This window comes from Macaca fascicularis, chromosome 8 (assembly GCF_037993035.2).
Source record: "Macaca fascicularis isolate 582-1 chromosome 8, T2T-MFA8v1.1".
NCBI classification, from domain to species: domain Eukaryota; kingdom Metazoa; phylum Chordata; class Mammalia; order Primates; family Cercopithecidae; genus Macaca; species Macaca fascicularis.
In genome coordinates this window covers 143807758-143830535 of record NC_088382.1, presented here as the reverse complement: position 1 = coordinate 143830535, position 22778 = coordinate 143807758, and the positions used below count along the sequence as shown (strand labels likewise).

The following is a 22778-nucleotide window of genomic DNA, read 5'->3' as shown; positions in this document are numbered from 1 at the left end:
GAGTGCCAACTATGTGCCAGGTATTAATAAGCTTTTTCCATGTATTATCTTATTAAATCTTCATTAAAACTTTATATTGCCGGTATAAGTTTATATAATTTGATAAATAAGTAGTTATGCATACATAATATAACTCATTTAAGTGACATCTGACACATAGTTATACAAAATTCATTGACAAATAGACAAAGTGCCTATGTTATTATTTGTTTGCTTTCCATTTTTAGTTTGAATAAGAAAGCTAAGGTTGAAGCTAAATAATCTAAAATGTTTCCATGCATTTGCTATTTGCTTTTGTGTAACTATCTTAAAACTTAGTGGCTAAAACCAACTATAAACATTTCTTATTTTACTTAGCTCTATGGGTCAGGAATCCATGAGCAGCTTGCCTGGGTGTTTCTGGCTCAGGATCACTTATAAAACTGTGGTCAAAATTTTGGCTGGAACTGTAGTCATTTGAAGGCTTGCCTGGGACTAGCGAGTCCACTTCCAAGATGGCTCACTCACATGCTTGACAAGCTATTGCTGGTTGTTGGCAGGAGTTCCTTGCCATATGGATCTCACCATAGGGCTGCTTGAGTGTCCTCACAACATGGCAGCTGGCATCTCCTGGACTGAGTGATCCTAGAGGGCAACTCAAAAGCCACATTGACTTTTATGACCTGATATGGTTTAACTCTTTCTCCACCCAAAATCTCATCTTGAATTGTAATCCCCGTGATCCTCATGTGTCAGGGGCAGAACCAGGTAGAGGTAATTGGATCATGGGGTGGTTTCCCTCATGCTACTCTTGTGATCGTGAGTGAGTCTCAGGAGAGCTGATGGTTTTATAAGCATCAGGCATTTGCCCTGCTTGTACTTACTCTGTCCTGCCGCCCTGTGAAGAAGGTGCCTGCATCTTTTTTGCCTTCTGTCATGACTGTAAGTTTCCTGAGCCCTCCTCTGCCATGCGGAACTGTGAGTCAATTAAACCTCTTTCCCTTATAAATTTCCCAGTCTCGGTTATTCATAGCAGTGTGAGAATGAACGAATACATGACCTATCCTGGAAAGCCACACTGTCATTCTTGCAATATCTCTTTTCTTATAGCCCTACTCAAGAGCATGAAAATCAGGAGGTGAGAATCACTGGAGGACATCTTGGAGATTGGCTACCATAGTCTGAATTAAGATAATGAAAAAAACAGAAAGATCATAGGGACAAACCTACACAAAAATTAATTGGCATGGCTCAGGATGGGTGGGAGTGAGTGGTTCAGGACCAAGGATATGAACAACATAATGGAGATAGATCATACTCTATGTGGCTATGACTGTGTGGTTAAAGGTAGGGATATATGACATGAGGTATCTCTCTGTATGGACAAAGTTTCTTTGGAAACTTGAATTCTCAGCATGAAAGACTAGATGAATGTAGAGAGCATGGATAACATTCAGCTTAGATATACAGATGGGGGAAATGTATAAATGAAGCAAATTCTTCAGAATAAAGTTTAAAAGTTAACAATCTGGTCAGCCAAAGATATAAAAGACAATGTATTTCAGATAATGCCAACAACTGGACTAAGAGATGATGTCACTAAATGGAATCTGCAATTCAAGTAGAAATAAAAGATAATGTGGTACAGACCTACATGATTCCTGAGCAGAAAAATAATGAATAAGGGAGAAAAAATGAGAAAGGTTTTGAGCAAGAAATGTAGCTCCTGCGAAGGTTAGGAGGTTTATTTTCCAACTCTAGTGGTTGACCTATACTTATAGCCAAATAAGTCTGTTTAGAGATGAGTTTTGCAGTGACTCATCAAATTATATCTTGTAGTCCAAAGTCATGTGTGGGTTTTTCCTCTTTCTGACACCTTTTTTCCCCATCAGGCTGAAGGACAAATCTTGTTCGTATTTCAGTATAATTTATTCTTCATTAGTCTAAGCTATGACTTGTTCATGATTAGGTTCAATTTCAATGTTTACAGATTCATTTTCATAATATTTCCTGAGGGTTTATTATTTCCATTTGAAAAATGCATTAAGTCCTCTAAGAGTAAGCTGATGCAGTTTTCCAGGGAGGCTTGCTCTGCCTCACTCTAGGCCAGGAGCTTTGCAACAGCAGGTAGATGATGCTTTTATAGGACTTGTGAGGAGCCCTCCACCTTCTTAAGGGACTTCATTGCTTGTCTGAGTCTTGTGTGGTATTGGATGTAGGACAGGGTTGGGAAGCAAAAGTGGGCTTTGGAAAAACAGTGCATCCTAGGTGTGGTTTTGGTGGATCATAGATACCTATGTTTTGGTCTTCTCAATGACCTCTTTGCCAGGGCACTGCCCCTCCTTAAGACCATCCATGTGGTTACCATGGGAACTGTCATGTACATACCACATGAAACTCTCATGATAGTCATGGATGAGATATTTTATTCATGTTTCTGTCCTTGAATATGTATTAGTTCCAAAGACCTAGGTTTGGAAAAATGGAAAAACTAGGATAAATTATCCATTTGTTCATTTAACACAAATTTTCTATAAGCATATTATGTGTTGGGTTCCCAGGTATGCTCTAAGGGTACAGCAGTTTCATTGTCCAGGTCTTGAGGGTCAGCCCACTGTTGCCTCCATGTGTATCTTCAAAATCAACAAAGGAGTAACAGGATTAATTTCTGTAATTCATATGTCTGTATTAATGTTTTAGAAGTGTCCTTGAAGGCATCTTTGGAGAAGCCACGTGGATTTCCTCTGATAATGGACATGAAGGTATTCATTTTATTGATGGCTGAACAGGCCCAGAAAATTGCCTATAAACTTGCATCAGAACCAATACAAAGAATCTTTAAGATTTTTCTCAAGTTCTTGACTGTACTATAATCTTTTATTAATTAGTATTCTTTCAGTGTAAATTGTTTTTAAAAAACAGTTGAAATTGACTTGACTACAAAAGGGAATGTACTGCTGTATGCGACTCATGCACCATACCCGGGAATCCATCTGACTTCAAATATGCTTGCTCCACTGCTTTAGCAATACCACCAGGTTGTGGTTTATCTTCTCTCTGTATCTTGGCTCTGCTTCCTCTATGCTGACTCCGTTTTCCAGTAGGCCTCAGAGTCACCGATTGGCTCAATATGGCATTTAGGCTGCATCTTTTCTAAGCTTAAATCCAGCATAAAAATGGCCACCTGAAATACACCCAATTAAAATTATGCAGTTCACTCTGATCTCACTGACTTAAGTCAAGAGTCCACTGTCGAGCCAAATACTGTGACCTGCTGACTGGTGCAGGCATGTCCCTGCTCCTTCTGTAGGACTGGAGCAGACCTGACTCAACCAACATGGAATGAGAGTTGGGGAGCAGGCATCTCCAAACAACAATTGGGCCCATTGCCTCACAATGGGAATGATTGTTGGGAAAGGAAAGAATATATGTTTACTGCAGATACACTGATTGACTTTTACCCAGGTTCGATATTGAAAACATTACCTGAGGCCAGGCGTGGTGGCTCATGCCTGTAATGCCCGCACTTTGGGAGGCCGAGAGTGGGCGAATCACAAGGTCAAGAGATCGAGACCATCCTGGCTAACACGGTGAAACCCCGTCTCTACTAAAAATATAAAAAAATAGCTGGGCGTGGTGGCGGGTGCCTATAGTCCCAGGTACTTGGGAGGCTGAGGCAGGAGAATGGCATGAACCCGGGAGGCAGAGCTTACAGTGAGCCCAGATTGCACCACTGCACTCAAGCCTGGGCAACAGAGCAAGACTCCATCAGAAAAAAATAAAACAAAATTAGGAAGGTAAAAATGATAAAGGACTAGCAGCTGTATTTTGTTAATGTGATGTCAGAACCCACTTGGCTTATGAACTTTTTAACTGAGATCCATTTTGGATAAAGTGACCCATATAGTGTGAGGTGGAGAACAACCTAAAACATGTCATATAAGAACAGTTGGAAGTGGGAATGTTCAGTCTGAGGGAGATTTTAAATACTTTATTCCATAGTTGGAGAGAGAGAGCATTACATCATTTCTTTGAAAGATCTTCAAGCCAAAGTAAAGACAGACTTGCTCTATGGGATTCAGGAGGCTGAGATTTCTAGTGATAAATAGCTGCCCAGTGAGGGAACATGAAGACTTAGTTAGAAATGTGTTTCCTATCACTGTAGCTGTCCAAGTACAGTTTTATCAGACAATCTGTTAAGGATGGTGCAGTCAAATGCCAATCACTGGGTGAGTGATTGTGCAAGGTAAACTTTTAATGCCCCTTTGATGCCTGAGATCCAATAGTTAACTGAGTTTAACATGAAGAACTCACATTGGTAAGAAGCAATTGTTTAGACTATAGATTACTTAGCAAAAGAAAATAAGCAGGTTGCTTTAAGAAAGAACATGGGAGATGGAGCAGGTTAAGAAAGCTTGGAGTTAGTTAGAATTTTGACTTTGACATAACAAAGGAAAATAAATGAGACAAAATGATAAACATGACAAAGGAAAACTGAGTTAACTCTATTTTTGCAATGACCTTTGAACATGCTGTTTATTGGCTTTCTTGTCCCACCCTGGATAATCATGAGAGTCTAAAAACCTAGAGATTTCAGTGGTCCTTCTGCTTTTGTCTTGGAGCAATGTTGGAAAATGGCTATCTAAAAATTGTCTTAAGAGGGCATTCTTCCATTTTCCCCCTTAATGCTCTTTAGGGCATCACAACTGAGGTTGAGGACTACCTTGCTGATATTTTCGTTCATTTTCCCTTAGGATTTGTCTTTTATATGAAGTAAACCTAAAACCTGGGCTTTTGTTTTGATCTAAAGCCCAGGACTCACTGTTCTTTTTTTTTTTTTTTTTTTTTTTTTTGAGACGGAGTCTCGCTCTGTCGCCCAGGCTGGAGTGCAGTGGCCGGATCTCAGCTCACTGCAAGCTCCGCCTCCCGGGTTTACTCCATTCTCCTGCCTCAGCCTCCCAAGTAGCTGGGACTACAGGCGCCCGCCACCTCGCCCGGCTAGTTTTTTATGTATTTTTAGTAGAGACGGGGTTTCACCGTGTTCGCCAGGATGGTCTCGATCTCCTGACCTTGTGATCCGCCTGTCTCGGCCTCCCAAAGTGCTGGGATTACAGGCTTGAGCCACCGCGCCCAGCCGACTCACTGTTCTTTAAAGGTAGCTTCATTTGAATTTTGACAGCTGCTCCTCTCCAGCATACCATGCACTATCTTTTAAATTGCTAAGTTCAACCATATCCAAAAATTCAGGGTGCGCCACCATTTCACTAGCTGTCCTGGACCCTTCTGCTGACTTCTGGATTGTGTTTTCACATGGCCCTCGTGGATGTACGGTTGCTGGGCTATGCAGTCCTCATCTGTGAAGCAGGTATAACACTACATATGCCCCAGGGAGAGGGAGGGGATAATACTTTTAAATTCTTTGTAAATTGTGACATGGGTCGCAGTTTTAAAAAGAACTTCTAGTATTAGGAAGCCATTATCAAATGGAATGACTAAGGTCTGGCTTATTTCACCTAAAACCAAGCAGTTTCTGGGTTAATGTGGCACGGCCTATCCTGTGGATGAGCCCCTCCCAGCACCGGAGTGTGTCCATCTGTGACTGATGTCAGGAACTAGAAACAGCTGGGCATTGTGCACTTCACGGGTGGCTCCTGAATAAGATCATCATGTTTTGGAGAATGTTTCATTTGCCATTCTCTGTATAAATCTCTGCTTTCAAAAGTCTAGGACTTAACTTACCTCCTGAGCCTGGGATGCTCTTCCTTTCCACAAGTTTCTTCCAAAATCTTATTCCCATGCCTTTCAGAAACCTCTATAGATCCTTCCTCCCCCCACCTACTTGTACAGAAACCTGCAGGTCTTCTGACATCAAAGGCAAGTTTTTTGGTCGTTTTACAGTACTCAGCATTATTTGTCTCTATGTTAAGATCACTTGCCTCTGATTTAAGATCTTGGAAGCCTTCCTTGCTAGATATTGTACATGTGAAGGGTGAGGACAGCTTTTCTTTGCCTCTGTATTTTCAGCACCTGACATGAGTTATGACTCTGAAAACATAGGGAGAAAGAGAGAGAAAGAGAAAAAGAAAGAAAGAGAGAAAAGAGAGAGAGGGAGAGAAAGGAAGAAAAGAAAGAAAAGAAAGGAAGATAAAAAAGGAAAAAAAGAAAAGAAAGAAGTTAGTTTTAAGAAAGGACATGGGTGGAAAGCCTGGAGATGGAATTTTGATCTTGACAAAGTGGAATAGATGAGACAAAATGGAGAACATAAGATAGGAAAATTGAGAAAGAAAAGCAAGCAAGCAAGCAGATTCATATGAGCACCTCTTTCTTGGCCATCCTAGACAATCCTGCAACTAAGAGAATTATTTATGCCAGGTCATGAAGCAGCCTTGCATTAAACATGTCCAGCCATACATATGACAGCTTACACCCGGAACACATTTTGGAAACAACAGTGATAGAACCCACAATCATCTCCTTCTACCTGGAGCTTCACCCCAATCCCAACCATTGTTAAAATGCTGTTTCACTCTGAGTTGAGGATCCTCTATCTGGTGGGCTGCATCATGTCCTTACATCTAGTAAAGCAATTATATTGCACTATGACTTTTTTTCCCCATTCTGTGTTCCCAACTGAATCATGAGCTCTGCTCAAGGAGGGGGTCACACTGCATACATTTATTTTCAGTGACATCAGCTGGTAACCTTGGTAAGATGTTAAGTGAACAGACTGAGACAGCAAGAGGGAGTACTGATGGATGTTCCAAGAGATATACAATAGCAGAGCAGAGAGAAAGAGGCAGAAAGATCTCCCTGGGGTAGGATCTGACTATGTCTTGTCCTTACTGACTGCCACCTTCATATGATTGTGTGGGTATGTGCAGGTACATGTGCATGTATGTGTATGTGTATGCATAGATGTGATATTTATTGAATGCCTACCAGGTACAATGTTAAGCTTTTTGTATCAAAATTTCTAATCTTCACAATCTTATAAGACATGATTTATCTTCCACATTTCATGGGGGACATAAAAGTCCATCAGAAGAGAGAATCTTTTTATTTGCCCAAGTTCACAAGCAAAGTTAAGCAAGGATTTAAACCCAAGCTTGTTGGACTCAAAATCCATGTTCTTTTTACTAAGTAACCTTGACTTTGTATCCTGCATGCAACTTCGTCTTGAAATATCTTTTATTTCTCCTGGTTTCATTTGCAACAGGGTACTCTTTTACTTTCTTTCCTCCACAATCCTATTTCATCAAACTTAGAGTTATCCTGAAAATATCACCGTCTTGGCCCAGACAGCTTCATTACATGTGCTGCTACCGAAGACATCATGTTAGAAAATTATACATTCTGGCAAGAAAATGCCCAATATATCATTTTCAGATCAAATTCACTGAAAGCTTTGCACATTAACAGATCAAAGGAAAACCCACAGAATGTCAGTGAGCTGTCAGTCCTATATTATGAAACCTTCTCTCACCTCTGCTGATGCCCAAATATATTTGTAAGCAAACAATTACTTCATCAAATACACTCTTCAGATTCTACACTGCCGAATTTGTCTAAGAAAACTGAAATCTGTGTCAGAAGAGAAACCAAAGCATGATTGTTCTGGTTTATCTCAATTAAGTGTTTGCTAGCCTGTGGTTATGGAAACATCTCCTGTTTCATAGGAACCCCATTCCCAGGAGGAGAGTGCAAAAGTCAATAAGGAGTTTCTATGCACTTTTATTTCCACAAAGGTCTCCCTTCACGTCATCAAAATTCATGGTGCAGCCTCTTAAAATTAAACTAGTTACTAAAGTCTTACCATCAGGTAAATAGCAAAATTAATAAATATTTTAAAAAACACACACACTTGGAGTTCCTCAATGGTAGGAGCCATGACTTATCTATGTCAAATTTCTGGTTCAAATTTACGTTCATCTGTAGCACCTAATACAGAGTAAGTACTCATTAATTTTGCTTTCAATTGAATTTAAAATCAATTGTCAAAGTGAAGTCAAAACATAAGGTAATTAAAATCATAATAACAATGAAAAACCCTTCATCAGTATTCCCTGTATTCCATAAAATTCACATATTTTATTTATAATTTTAAAAATAATCATGTTACCATTCTTCTGATAAGGAAACTGAATTGCAGGTGAAGGAGGCCAGAAAAAAAGTAGTAACTGCAACAACAATATCAACCATGGCAAGGATAAATATTTGTATAGTACCTAAGTTTACAGATTTTTACAATGTATAACTTGACATTTTAACCAAATATAGACAATGTAATAAATGCTTTACGGTATGAGAATTAAGATTAGACTGACTTAGATTAAATTTCAAACTTTGGAATTTATTACCTGAGTTATCCTAGGCAAGTGAATATACCTAGAAATTCAGTCTTATCATCTCTGATATGTTATCTGTCACATAAAGTTGAGAAAATATAGTGTATGTAAAATACCACACACGTGAAAGCAACTCAATGAACAGAAGCCATTATGATGAAATGTGTTATATTAGTATTCTTGCTAGTATCCTTATTTATTATTAAAATATATAATGCATTGTCTAACGCATTATTAATGTTCAGCATAAGTTTGTTCTTCACTGTCTTCACTTACTGGACTTTCTACCCTTGAGAGAATGAATGGTGATGGAGTGAGGCATGCTTATGCAGACCTCCTGGCAACTTTTGCTTTGTATCATTTCATTGTATGTTATTTCATTTCACTTCACATCATTTTTATTTCATTTCACTTTACTTGACAAATTTTCTATCATTAAAAATATTTCCTGCACACACAGAAATTAGCTAATATATATAAACATTTATGTTTATATTAGCTATAAGCATACACTGCATAATTTTCTATATTTGCAGAAGAGTAAGCCTTTACTTGAAGCTTAGTGGGCCAATAACCTTCTTGGGGTTAATGTGACAGAGGCAACTGAACCGAGTCTTACGGAAAGAATATAATTTGGACACAAAGATAGGACTTCACAAGGGGCATTTCAGGTTGCAGTGAAGCATTGGGGAAAGTCAAGGGGGTGGGCAAGCATTAAAACATCATTGCCCAAAGCATCCACCTTGTCACAAAATCCAATAAGAAAGCCCAGAACTATTTCTGCCATTTACAAAGAGAAATGTTTTTCAGAGCATATGGTTTGGACTCTGTTCAGCTAGTACTCAATTATCCCTGCAGCAAATGGATTAGTTCCAAATGCTGGACAAAATATGGTGAAAATATGGACACTGCATTTTCCTTTTAGTGGTGGAACAATGGGTTTTGGCAGCACATAATTCAGTTATTACTTTATTGAATGATTAATCAAGCAAAGGCATATTAAGCTCCTATTGTGTGCCAAGTAGTATACTCAGCAATGGAGATACACTGGTAAATAAGCCCAACCCAGCGCCTGACCTCCAGAAATTCAAAATGGTGAAGACAGATCATCACAATACAGTGTAGCAAATGATCAATTATCTATTAAGAACAATAATACCTCTCACAATGACAAAACTATTGAAAACTGAAGAATAAACTTAAAGTGGAGCTAGAGGGAAGGGGACAGAATAGGAAGCACCAGGAATCTTTCCCTATAACTAGACAACAAGTGCACTAGCAGAATCTGTATAATGTAACTATTTTGGAACTCTGGAGTCTATTGAAAGTTTCCAATGTCCATGAAAAGGCTTGAACAATAAATTATAGTTTACTTTGGTCAATTTCACCTCTTAGCATGGTAGCAGCCACCCATCCTCCACCCCCAGACTGCCTCGTGACAGGCAGCTGTGCCTGTGTTCTAGGAGTAGCTTGCATGCAACTTGCAATAGCCAGGATGGGGAAAAAAAAGGATTCTGTTTTCTAAATATCATGGATTAGTGCTCTGATCAATGATTACTGCTTCTGATCTCAGAGATGCAGTTGCAGAGGTGGGCAGTCATTTTTTCAAGCTCCTCTGCCTCTGGTGGAAGGAACTTCCAGGGGAGTTAAAGGGTCAGTGACAGTATCTTTTTTGTTCCCCTTTATCTTTTGTTTTCAGCTTTGGGAGTTGAAAACACTTAAGCCAAAACCACTAAACCACAAAAACACAAAAGCCACTTATTTACATTTTGAATGTAAATAATGCAAACACTTATTTACGTTCAAAAATAACCACAAATACAATGGAATTTACTGTGCATGCCAAGAAAAAGGCACAGGCTCTGAAAATAAGAAGACTTTATACATTAGGCTGTCTCTGGCACAGACCCATCTTACAACAATCAAAACAACAATGACAACAAAAACAGACAACTCTAGAGAAGGAAAAGAATCGAATCTCCAGTTACTACATTTATCATATATATATATATGTATACACACACCATATATATGTATATACCATATATATACACCATATATATACACCACATATGTATAGTTTTCAACAAAAAATCACAGATCATACAGAGAAATGGGAAAGCATGGTCCATTCAGAGGGAAATTAATAAATTAACAGAAATAGTTCCTGAGAACAAGATGGTAGAATTACCAGGCAAAGACTTTAAAACAACTGTCATAAAAGTGCTTGAAAAATTAAAAGAAGGCCAGGCGCGGTGGCTCAAGCCTGTAATCCCAGCACTTTGGGAGGCCGAGACGGGTGGATCACAAGGTCAGGAGATCGAGACCATCCTGGCTAACCCGGTGAAACCCCGTCTCTACTAAAAAATACAAAAAACTAGCCGGGCGAGGTGGCGGGCGCCTGTAGTCCCAGCTCCTCCAGAGGCTGAGGCAGGAGAATGGCGTGAACCCGGGAGGCGGAGCTTGCAGTGAGCTGAGATCCGGCCACTGCACTCCAGCCTGGGTGACAGAGCGAGACCCCGTCTCAAAAAAAAAAAAAGAAGACATAGACAAAATCAAGTAAACAATGTATTGGCAAAGCGGCAGTATCAATAAAGATATAGATAAGACAAAAAAATCAAAAAATTCTGAAGCGAAGACATACAATAACTAAAATAAGAGGGACTTAAAAGCATATTTGAGCAGTCAGAAGAAGGAATCGGTGAACTCAAAGACAGGACAACAGAAATTATTGAGTCTGAGAAACAGAAAGAAAAAATGTTTTAAATGAACTGAGAATAAGTGGGGCATCATCAAGCAAAATGACATATGCTTTGTGGGATTTTAAGGAGAAGAGAGAAAGGGCCAGAGAGATTATTTGAAGAAATAATGACTGAAAACATTTCAAATTTGATAAAAGATATGAACGTAAACATCCAAGAAACGAATTACAAGAAAAACTCAAAGAGGCCTACCTTAACACACATTAAAATCAGAATGTTGAAAGCCAAAGACAAAGAGATTCTTCAAAGCAGCAAGAAAGAAGTGACTCATCACATACAATGGATCCCAATAAGATTATCAGCAGATTTCTCATCAGAAACTGTGGAGGCCAGAAAGAAATGGGTTGATATATTCAAAATACTGAAGGAAAAAACAAAAAAGGCTATCAACCAAGAATTCAATATCTGGCAAAACTCTCCTTCAAAAGTGAGCATGATTACTGTGTAATCTCTTTTTTCTCCCCCATTATGAGGTCCAGCATATCCCCTAGTTGAATTATGCTGAGAACCATTATTAATAACCTGGAAGCCAGCAGGAAGGAGAAGACAACTCCTGATAAGGGTTTCTACTGCCTAGAGAGAAATCTAATCTCTGTAACAGTCTCCTTTAATGGTGATGTGCTAGCTCTTAATAGGGTGGGTGGATCGTTTTTGCAACCTCTACTCGTTTGAGGTCAGGGATGTCTATAAAGCCAGAATTCTCAGGGATACCGACCCAGATGTTCCCATCCCAATTTTAGGGTTCCAGATTTTTCTTACCAGAGCCCTGACTTCAGTTTAACAGAGCTTTCTCTTTCTAGCTCCTGAGAGCCTCTGGACCTCTGTGACTCTAACAGGTTTTGAGTCTGCTTCTCAGTTGTGAGTCCTCTTCAATTTCAGCATATGTAAGTGTCTCTTTGTGAGCTACCAAAGGACAGTTTGGCTCTGATAATTAACCTTTAACTCTTCGTTAGCTGTTGTTAATATCACATTAATTCTCTACAGGACTTCAGTATAACTTAATAATTACTTACAAATCCACTATTTTTGAAGGCCTTGTCTCTCTCATATCTTCCAAATGTTTGAATTATCACACAAGCAAAAGTACTATCCTCCATCATGACTTTTTTTTTTTCAGGTAACCACTGATGAAATCCTCAACAATTTGGAATCCACTTTATGTCAAGAACAATCTGTACCCTGCATTTCATGTAGGATATTATCTTCCTTGCTAGTCAAGTGGTGAATGATCCAGTTCTCAAGTCTCATCCTACCCCTGTTTTCTGAGACTACTTCCAGTGATATTTCTGTCAGTTCTAATACTCCAAGAAGCATAAACCAATATGGAATTAGATATTCAAGAAATATATTGAGGGAAAACCCTATAATGAATAAAGGATAAGGGAAAACAATAATAGGGAGATTATTATGAGGCAGATCTGGTATCTGTGAATGAGATCGAGAAGAAGAAAGTTTGAATCTCAAAGTGGATCTCACAGTGGATTTGTGACTCTAAGACTAATGGGGATTTATGAAGCAGAGGCTGCTTCATATTGAGTAGGAATCCTGGTCCTAGTCCTCCACCATGTTCAGTCATTGGCTGGGGGCATCCTGGGGGATACATGGCCCCAGAGTTCAGGGGGCAGCAGTTAGGGCTGTCAGAAACTCTGACTTTACATCAAATTCTTTTGCAGGAGTTCTGAGTAGAACATGTCCATGTTCATTACACTGATTTAAAAATGAATCTGGAAAATAAAAACAGGAGCAACTGAGAAGTGTTTGAAAAAGAAGAATAGTGAAACTGACTAGCTGTACTAGTTGAAAAACTTACTCTAGCACTGTATTTGAACAATGGGCTAGCATGTAGGTTAGTCTCTTAATATCTAGATTCACCACCTTCTCATTTGTTCTCCTTGACTATGGAGGCTGGAGAGCTAAATGTGTCAGTTCCCCAATGTGTCCTGCAAGTGGAAGGAACAGGCTACCTAATTCATTGTGGACCAATGAGGTGTAAGCAGATATCTGTTGGGGATATTATGAGTGTTCTGGGAGCCACTATTGCCAAGGACAGCAACCCCAGCTTGTTTGTGGCTTAGGCTGACCACCCTTGAATTTTGTGTTATGTGATATTAATAAATCCTTACTTGATCAAGATATTTCAATTGATTATGTCACCTAAATTAAATTCTATTTGGATGAAAAATGTATTTTTTGTTAAATTAATAGGTCATTTTAACAGCACAGAGCTAAAAGCAGACCTATGATTCTATGGAATCTTAATATTTCAAAGTTGGCATATAAAATTAGTGAAGAACAGATGGATAATTATTGGTGTTGGGACAACTATATATTGGACAAAAAAATTCTTTACGTTATACACAATAATACAGTTCATATTGAATTGCAGTTGATATTAAAAGTAACATAGGAGAAATTTGGAGTACATCAGACTTTCTAAATAACTCATAATGTATAAAGTCATAAAGGAAAATAATGATCTATTACATTATTATTGAAGATTTCTGGATCACAAAAAGCCCCATAAATGAGTTAAAACTCAAATGACAGGCAAATGCATGTGACGTATCTTGACAGCCATAGACATAGAGATAGAGATTATTAAAATCCATAATATGTAAGGTACACTTCTGTATCAATAAGGCAAAACAATATCTCAATTAAAGCTATATGGACAAGTAATTTCTGGAAGAGAAACTATAAATGATCAGATAAATGGAAAGATAATCTCACTAGTAATTAGAGACATGCAAATTTTTAAAATGGCTATCATTTTTGACCCATCATATTGATGAAATTTTTAAAAGGATGGATAAAATTAAAAGTGTGAGTGACAATGTAGAGATATAGGCACTTTGTTGGAAATGTAAATTTGTAAGCCTCTTTGGAAGACAATCTTCCATGTTAATCACAAGTGAAAGTGCACATGACCTCTGCTTGGTAAGACTGATGCTACTGCCACTGTCCATCGTAGAGGAGCATGGGATGCAAAAGATCTGAGGCACAAGGGATCTTTGCCAAATCAAGAACAGGTGAACTGTGGCTTCAAAGTTATTTACCATAAGGAAGAAATTACAGGAAAGAGGAATAAGATGAACCTTTTTCAGGTGTGTAATTCTGAAACCATGTGATTAGCTTTGGGAGATACTGAGGCTTTGGGTGGCCAGAACAGAGAGTGAGTGTGGACAAAAATGAGAGATAGAACTAGAGAGTTAGGAAGAAACTAAGTCACAAACGGCTTGAATGTCTTGGAGATAAAGGGCTTGGATTCACAATGCCTTGAGGAACCAGTGAAGAAAGTGACCTTACTTGATCATTAAGAGGCTCCCTTTAGTTGCAGTTTGATTGGTACAGTGGAGAGAGGAAAGTCTAGGATGAAAGCAATGAGAACCAGAACACAGAGAATAGTCAGAAGATGGGAAGGTGGGTCCAGAAATGAGAAATTCTGTGGAAATCAGATTAACTGACTCACCCAGTGCCACGAAAAAACATTCATACCAGAGTTGTGGGGAGCACTTACATCTAAAATAAAATAAAAAAGAATGGTAGGTAAGAAAAAGCAAGTGGCTGTTTGGGAAACTGTCTAGGAAATGTCAAATGTTTTATTTTATGTGACTTCAAAATGAGAAGCTCTCTTTCCCCATGCATGGTATAATTGGACCTGATCAAAATTATTCAATGGTTTGAATTTGCTGCAACTATGAAATGGGGAGAAGGAAATGGGCTTAAAGTCAGTTAAACTTGCAATCTAAGTATAGTTCTGTTGCTTTCTAGATATGAGATGTTGGGCAAGTCTCTTGACTTTTAAATTTCAGTTTCCTCAAATATAAAATGAAAGAGACAGTATTTTGTTTCATCATGGGTGTTCTGAGGTTTGAACACAATAATATATATGAAGGAGGCTTATAAAATATAAATGCAATTTTAAATGTGGCTAAAAGTAGTTAAGAGATAGTGTATCTGGATTCTTAAGGTTTGCAGGTGCATTCTTGTAAGCTGTTATGAATGAAAATGTCTAAAATCTACACAAATAAGTGCTGCTTGTCCAAGACCCATCTTAGATTTTACCTAATTATGTGGTATTTCTGTCTCCAACTATGCAATTTTTTTTTGTGGGTCAGGCCTCTCCTTTGTTCCTTCTTTTGCTTCACTGCACAGAGCCTAGCTTAGCATGGGAGTGGTACAAATGCATATTGATCAAATGCAATTAGATATTGTACTAGATAATTTGGAATATGTTAATATGTAGACTAGGGATTGTTAGTTTAGTTTTAACCTGAGAAAACTGATGCTCAGAAGGATACAGTGATTTGCTCAAGACACACTGTTATTAAATGGTGAAAATGGGATATAACCCCTGGTATTTCTGACTGCAAAACTCATCTTCTGTGAAGAACTAAATTAAGTTGTATTTAATTCCTGAGCTGCAGTTGCTTCATAAACGAGCTTAGGTTTACAATCTGAATTTGGCCTTACAACTCTGTGCAGTGCTCTGGTCTGCCATGTTATCCACTGGGCACACTCTGTGAAAGTGTAAGAGGTCTTCCAGGTGACCTATCCAATTAGAAGAAGAACCAATGTCCTATATATTAACCTCAGAGGAAGAAAAGACCTCTTCTTAGTGTTTTCACAGTAGGATGTTGTACATAATAACCCTGAATCTGAAAAATCAAGAAATAAAAAAAGTCCTAATTACAACTTTTCAGGCATTGTCAGGGGGTTCAAGAATTTGCTATTTTATCTTCAGTAAAATGAGAGAACATTAGACCTGGTAGGTAATTAGAGATTGTCTAGTACATCTGACTCTAATATCAGATGAGAAAACTGAGTCCCAGTCAAGTCAGATAACATCCCCCAGATTATACGGGAAGTTAGTGGCAGAGTTGGAAATAGATTCCATTTAACTGTCTTTCAGGAAAATACAATTCTTTCCACAATGGTTTTTGGCAGTCTGAGATAAAACATTAAGGCCACACAACTCTTAAAGAAGCAAATTGAAACACTAATGTTTCTATCATATTTTCAACTTATTCTATCGCCTTTCCCTTATACCATTGTACTGCATATAAAATGGTGTTTCAGTAAATTGTTAATTAATTATTTGATAAAAATACCAGATTGGAATTTGCTTTAGTCATTTACAGGAGGAAAAAAAAAAAACAAACAGAGGAGTTTTGCATGAAGTATGTCTAAGTAGTTCCTCCCAGACACGATCCTCCAACAGGTAATGTAATAAATGGTGAGGGAAAAACAAAACATGGCCTAAAGTTACTAGAAATAAACAAAACCAGGCAGACTCTGGATGGAAGACTGTATGACATGGAATAAGTGACTTTTTAAATTTTAATTAATTTTTCCACTTTTAGCTTAAAAGCAGGTTAAAGTCAGTGCCATGTTGGATGGCTACAACAAATCAACAAAACACAACAAAAAACAAACAAACAAAAATTACCAACCAAAACTACCTACCAACCAAAAAAAAAAAAACCACCACCACCGCCAACAAAAGAAATTTACCATCTTTCTGGCTCACAGAAGCAAAGGACAGAGAGTGGGGCAACCACAGTGATTGGAAAATAAGGGGCCTTGACTGGAAGGAGGGAACAAAAATTTAAAGTATAAGCTCTGTCCAAATCTCAAGTGATTCATGAACTACACAAGTGTGAGACAGATTCTAGCTAAGGAGGAAATTTAAGCTTTTACTTAAAAGCTAGAGTTTGCAATTTGAGTCTAATCAAATTAAATGCCTGATAAAAACAAAACAAACCGACAGATAAAATTATATTTCAGAAGAATGTAACATCTAGAACCTCCAAATCTAACATTAACATGTCCAAGACATGACAACGAAAATTACTTAACAGATGAAGATCCAGGAATGTCATTAATTCTCAAAAGACAATCAACATCAATCTTGAAATGATTAATGGGAGTTATCAAATATTTTAAAGCAGTTATTGTAATTATATTCAAAGAAACAAGGAAAATAAACTTGTAGTCAATAAAAAGATGAAAAGTCTCATCAGAGAAATGGAAACTTAAAAAAGAGAATGAAATAGAAGTTTTAGAACTGAACAACACTATTTGAAAAAATAAGTCTATTCCAGTTTTAAGATTTTCATATATTATAGGTCTGTCTTATAGGAAAAAGAAAAAAAAAAAAGAACAAACATGGCTGAGACTCACTGGAAGTTAGAAGGAGGGCAGAGCATACAGTGTACACCTACCTGGATGAGGAGCTGCAAGACTTGCAGAGGGTGCTGAGAAGCAATGAGTTTTCCTTTGCCTAGAGTACTATTTCCCAAATTAAATTCCCTAAGATGTCAACAGAAGTTACCAAAAAATAGTATATGAAATTAATAAATGAGAGGTTTTTAAAATCTGAAACTGAAGTACTTCTTGAAGCTCTCTAAAAAAAAACATGCAAATGTGTGATTTGCGTCTCTAAGAAGAGGGATGCAAAGCAGGTTCCAAACATATTCAACTACAGAAACCTTTCTATTCCAGTGCATGTAGAGGAACTCGTGTTCTGCAGAACACACTTTTGGAAACAGTAGGATAGAATCCAATCTTCTTGTCATAGAATTCAAAGCTCTTTGCCATTTAGTCCCAGCTGTTCAAACTCATTACCTTTCAGGATTCCTCATAAGATGTATTAACACATAAGACTTTATGTTTTAGCAATCGTGATGTATTCTTTGTTTTGTATACCAAAGCACCTTTACCTCATAATTTATGCAACCTCCCTATACACACAGAATGCTTTTCTGCAATGTTGTATCTTCTAGTCCTATCTCAATGATTGTAGTACCCCCTGAGAAGTATGAGAAGAAAACAATCTGAGTTTTCATTGTGAGATGGCACAGCATGTGGGGAATTAGTCATCACTGGAGTGATTAAGCTCTGGATGAAGTGAAAAACGTTGGCAGAGTTCTAGCCCAAGAATGGACATTGGCTATTTAGGGGTCCAGCAAACTCCAGCTTTCCATCACTAATGGGCAAAGAGTATGTAACCAGAGGCACAGGTTGAAGGGAAGCCAAGAGGTACAGTTCTCACTGAGATTATTATTGTAACATTTTTAAAGAAGAAAGCTAGATTTAAGAGAGCTGAATGGTAGCCCTAGCTTTGCTTCTAAAAGGCTGTGTGGAAGTCAGCAAGTCATTTGCCTTCTTGGGAACACTGTTCATTATGTACCTGAGTGAACAGGTCTCACTGGTGGTATCCTAGTGATGCAAATGAAGACCACCAGGTGAGGTGGTTGGATGGTTGGAGTAAAGAGAGAAGGAGTCGCCCCTGGCTTCCACCAGAGCAGCTCTGCTTATTTTCTCCATTTTATATTGGGTTTCTACATACGAGTCTTTTAATGTTACTCAGAGACAGCTTGCAAACCTTTGAAGTAGATGATTTCCAAGATGATTTCTATCTCTAGCATTTTGAGAGATTATTCAATCTGTATACTTGAAAGGAATTTTCAGAAAAGCCCCTGTGGTCATTCCTGCTCCATAATTTGTAATTGAGGTTTGCAATAGTGTGAAACAGTGCTTCTCAAATTTTAATATATACTCAAATCGCCTGGGCTTTTTGTTAAATTCTGCTTCAGGAAGTCTGGGATGGGTCCTGGGAGTCTGTACTTCTTGCAAGGGTCAGGTAAAGCTGATGCTGTTGGTTGAAAAGTCACACTTTCGAACAATGGAACACAGTTTTCTAGTGAAACACTGTGGAGAAAAGGGTCAATGGGTAAACAAGTGTGAAGGCTGCCAACTAAACCTAGCTCCTCTTATAGTCTTATGAAGCATGCTGTAAGAGACTATCAAAGTCTCGCAGAAATTTGACTGGGTTTTAACTGGTGTTTCCTGAATGAATTTTACTACAGAATCCTTTCATGAAGAAATGCCTGTTTACATAACAACAACAACAAACAGGTGTTATGTAAAACACAATTTTGGAATAATTTTATTATACAGCGATCTCAAAAGAAATTGTCTGCTTATTCAATCCCTATTTCTGTTACCAAATAAATCACATTCTCAGATTTTACCTGAGAATAATCAAATATACAGCTTCCTTGAATTTTTCTTGAAATTTTAAATGCGAAGTCTTTTGAAACCAGTTAATATATGTGTTAGGAATGGCCTTAATCAGATAAGGCTTCAATGGTATGAATAGTACTGTTCTATTTGGAAGATGTTGGGAAATGCCTCCACCTAGAAATATTTATTCTGCCAATGATTATGTACCGCATTGCTGATGAATTTTCTTTTAGGTAGCGCTTCACTGTCTCCTGTTCTCGGATGAACAGGCTCCCGGGAATGCTGAACATTGGGTCTCTAACACACACTGTGGCGAAGAGTTGCTGTGATCTCTTGCTTCCCATGATGGCCATGGAAAACAATGAAACAGTCCCCTCCCATGTCCATGGCCAACCCCTTTCAAAGTGTGCCCATATACCCCTTGACCTTCCCAACAATCCGAGGGTAAAGCTAAGGCCTGGATTATCACGCTCATTGAACAGATGAGAAAATTGCAGCTGAGAGGAGAAGTTATTTGTTGGAAGACCTCTATTGGCAGAGCAAAGATAAAAGGTCAATAAAGAGGTCTAAGAATTAGCAAACTTTTCTGAGGTGTTCCATATATTTGATATTTTGGTCCCGTTTTGCACATAGGAAAACTGAGGTGTAAGATCATGTATCGCTTGTCTCAGTCTCCCGGTTAGTGAATGGTGGTGCCGGTATGCAAGTCCCTCTGTTAGATTTCAGTGCATCAGTGTGGGTACCTTCAATATTTCTTCATCTGTTTCAGATATTAGCAGCTACTAGGCCTTGTAAATGATGGGAAAAGGCTTCACGAGGATTATGAGGTATAAGATCAGACATCTGCCACAGAGAAGTTTTCTCTACTGCACAAGTTTGCCCAAGGCCAATCATCATTTCATCACATGGTTTCCTTTTTCCCCCTTTTAAATATATTGTATAGTATTTTGTATGAGATGCTGTTATTGCTAGCTCATGATTCCTTAATGTCTTAATGAAACACTCTATTTCCTAGGTACATTTTTACATCATTCATCTCAGAGAAACTCTAAAGATTTTTTTAAAATCATATGACATGAAATCTCTGTTTTGAGATGGACCCAGCCTGTACAGTTTTGATTGTCTGGAGTCTTAAAAAATGTTCTTCCTAAGCAAAACACTAGTCAGCAGAGGAAAAAAAAAAAAACCAAAAATACAAAAATCATCTTATAAAGTTGTATAAAGACATCCAGACAGACTAGCCTCTTTGATAAATCAGGTCTGTAGAGGAATATGAAATCAGGTCTACAGAAGAATATGAAAGGGTCAGACCCAGAACATGCACAGACAAAATTGACCAGAAATTCTTCTGTTGCCAACACAATACAAGGCTCAGAGCAGATATTCCATTTCTCAACTCAAAATATTCTTCTAGGAAGGAAAGCTTTTGACCGTCTGCCTAGGAAGCCATTTACACCATGCCTCATAATGTGATCTTGGTATTTTTCACAGGATTTCACACTCCACATGTTGACTGTGACTTATAGATTCCATTTCAAATGTTATTTATTTCTTCTTTTTTGATAATCAGCCAAAGTGAAAATCTGTATGTTGCCAACGAATCAATCTCAACGTCATTCTTACTGGTGCCACCTTGGGCTAGACGCAGTGGGGGTAAATGTGCCAGGGACTAGCCTAGGACATTTCCAGGATGTCTGGTTTAATACACACCCTGAGAGTGGCAGGAGGCAGACAAATGCCTACGCAGACAGGGCTGGGTCCCTGGGGAAACTCCACCTTCAAGACAAAGAGAATTTAAAGTCTAACTGTAAGTCTCAGAGAACCTGTCTTCCCTTTCGGTGTGCTTTCCTCTGAATGATCCCTACCCTTCACCTGTTTTACATATACCTACCCTTCCCTAATTGGCATTTTATACTGTCATGCCCACCTTGGAATGCTGCCTTTAACTTTTTTGCACACTCACAAACCAATCAGCATGCACACACCTACTCTGGGCCCATAAAAGGCTGGGAGTCAGCCACACTGGGAGAGAAACCACTGGACTTTGGGTGGGGTACCACCTCCATGTCCCCTCTCTGCTGAGAGCCATTCCGTCCTTCAATAAAATCTTCTCCACCCTCCTTATCCTTCAATTGTCAGTGTATCCTTATTTTTCTTGGATGCAGGACAAGGACTTGGGAACTGCTGAGTGAGTATGAGCTATAACACAGGTGGGCTGAGCCCATGCACAAGCCAGGCATGGCCTGGGTGGGCCGAGTGGGCAGGCCACCTCCTGTGACAGGTAGTGTGCCCAAGCAAGAGCCAGGCGAGGGCGTTGCCAGCAGGAGGTCCCCAGCTGGCAAAGTGACTGAGAAAACTCCTGCATCAACCCTAATCCTATGAGGTAGATAAGACTCCCCAAACCTATATGCCCATGAGATCAACTGAAGAGCTTTATGAAAATGAATCCCAGTCCAGGCCTATTGGGTCAGAATCTCTGGGATAGAAACATGGAATTTCTATTTCAGTAGTTATCCAGGGAATTATGAGGCACTTTGAGATTTACCAGCATCTGAGAGAAAACAGACGTTGTTGTCTTAACTTTATTCATGAGGAAGCTGAAGCTCAGAGAGAGAACGTGCATCCCAGATGACTGTGGGCTGATTGTCCCTGATTCTCACCCATAGATCCTCTTCAGAGTCTGTTGAGGACCCCCCTACAACTGGAAGTATGGTCTGCAGACTATCAGCATTAGCATCACCTGGGAGTTTGCTCCCAGGGCCCCTCACCACAATGGCAGATTCAAAATCTACATGTTAGCCAGTTCCCAAGGGGACAGGACTGCTCTGTACTTCTGGGGCTGGGAACTGAAAAAATGGCATTTAACAGACTCCACTGCCAGCAAACCTCCTTTAAAGGTTTTGCCAGTGGGAGGTACTAAAGGAGATAGAAAGGTAAGAGGAAGAAAGGAGCTATTTTTGTCCACTTTTGCATTTCCTACAGAGGCGGGAGCAGGGGCAGGGAATTTGAGGCAGGCTACTGTGGGCTCCAGCATGTGATCATGATCTTTGAGTTTCTGGGTGAGAAGGGGCTTTGGGGTTCCTGCCTGTGGTGGTGATGCAATGTAGTAACAACAGCAGCAGGGACCTGGCACTGGTAGTGATCATGAGCTCCAGCCAAGGGGCAGCAGAAGGTTCTTCACTTAAGAGTAAGTCTCTTCTCTTCTGCACCTTCAGCTCTTCTAACACCATTGTAAACAATTGCTGGCATTAAGCCCCAGTCTTCTTGAAATAACAAGAGTGTTTCTCTTTAACTGGACATTAACCAATATAATAATATAACTATCATATAACTATAGTCCTTATCAAAGACGTGGGGTCTGGAGATGCAGCTCCAGAGTCTGTGACTTCAAAGCTCACGTTCTTAATTGATACCAAATATGCCAAAATCGCTGTACAATAAAACATTAACTTATGTGGGGCAAATGGGATGTCTCTTTCCTATTCCTTCTTTTATTCACTTAAAATATATATGCTGAGGGCCAGACAGTGGCTCACGCCTGTAATCTCAGCACTTTGGGAGGCCAAAGGGGGCAGATCACTTGAGGTCACAAGTTTGAGACCAGCCTGGCCAACACAGTGAAAACCTATCTCCACAAAAACTACAAAACTTAGCCAGGCGAGGT

At 39.0% G+C, this 22778-nt stretch overlaps 1 long non-coding RNA gene across 2 annotated transcripts in view; it reads right to left on the bottom strand.

The window, feature by feature from the left end:
- The window catches only part of LOC123575278 (uncharacterized), a 57012-nt gene extending 37919 nt beyond the window's left edge, over positions 1-19093 (bottom strand). The window contains exons 1-3 of one of the 2 annotated variants that reach the window (XR_012416954.1): positions 17311-19093; positions 11279-11406; positions 2961-3163 (exon numbers count right to left, since the gene is read on the bottom strand). This is a non-coding gene — a long non-coding RNA (uncharacterized lncRNA). The remainder of the gene's footprint in view (positions 1-2960; positions 3164-11278; positions 11407-17310) is intronic. The other variant, XR_006700535.2, reaches the window with a different exon arrangement.
- Positions 19094-22778: the final 3685 nt, after the last annotated feature.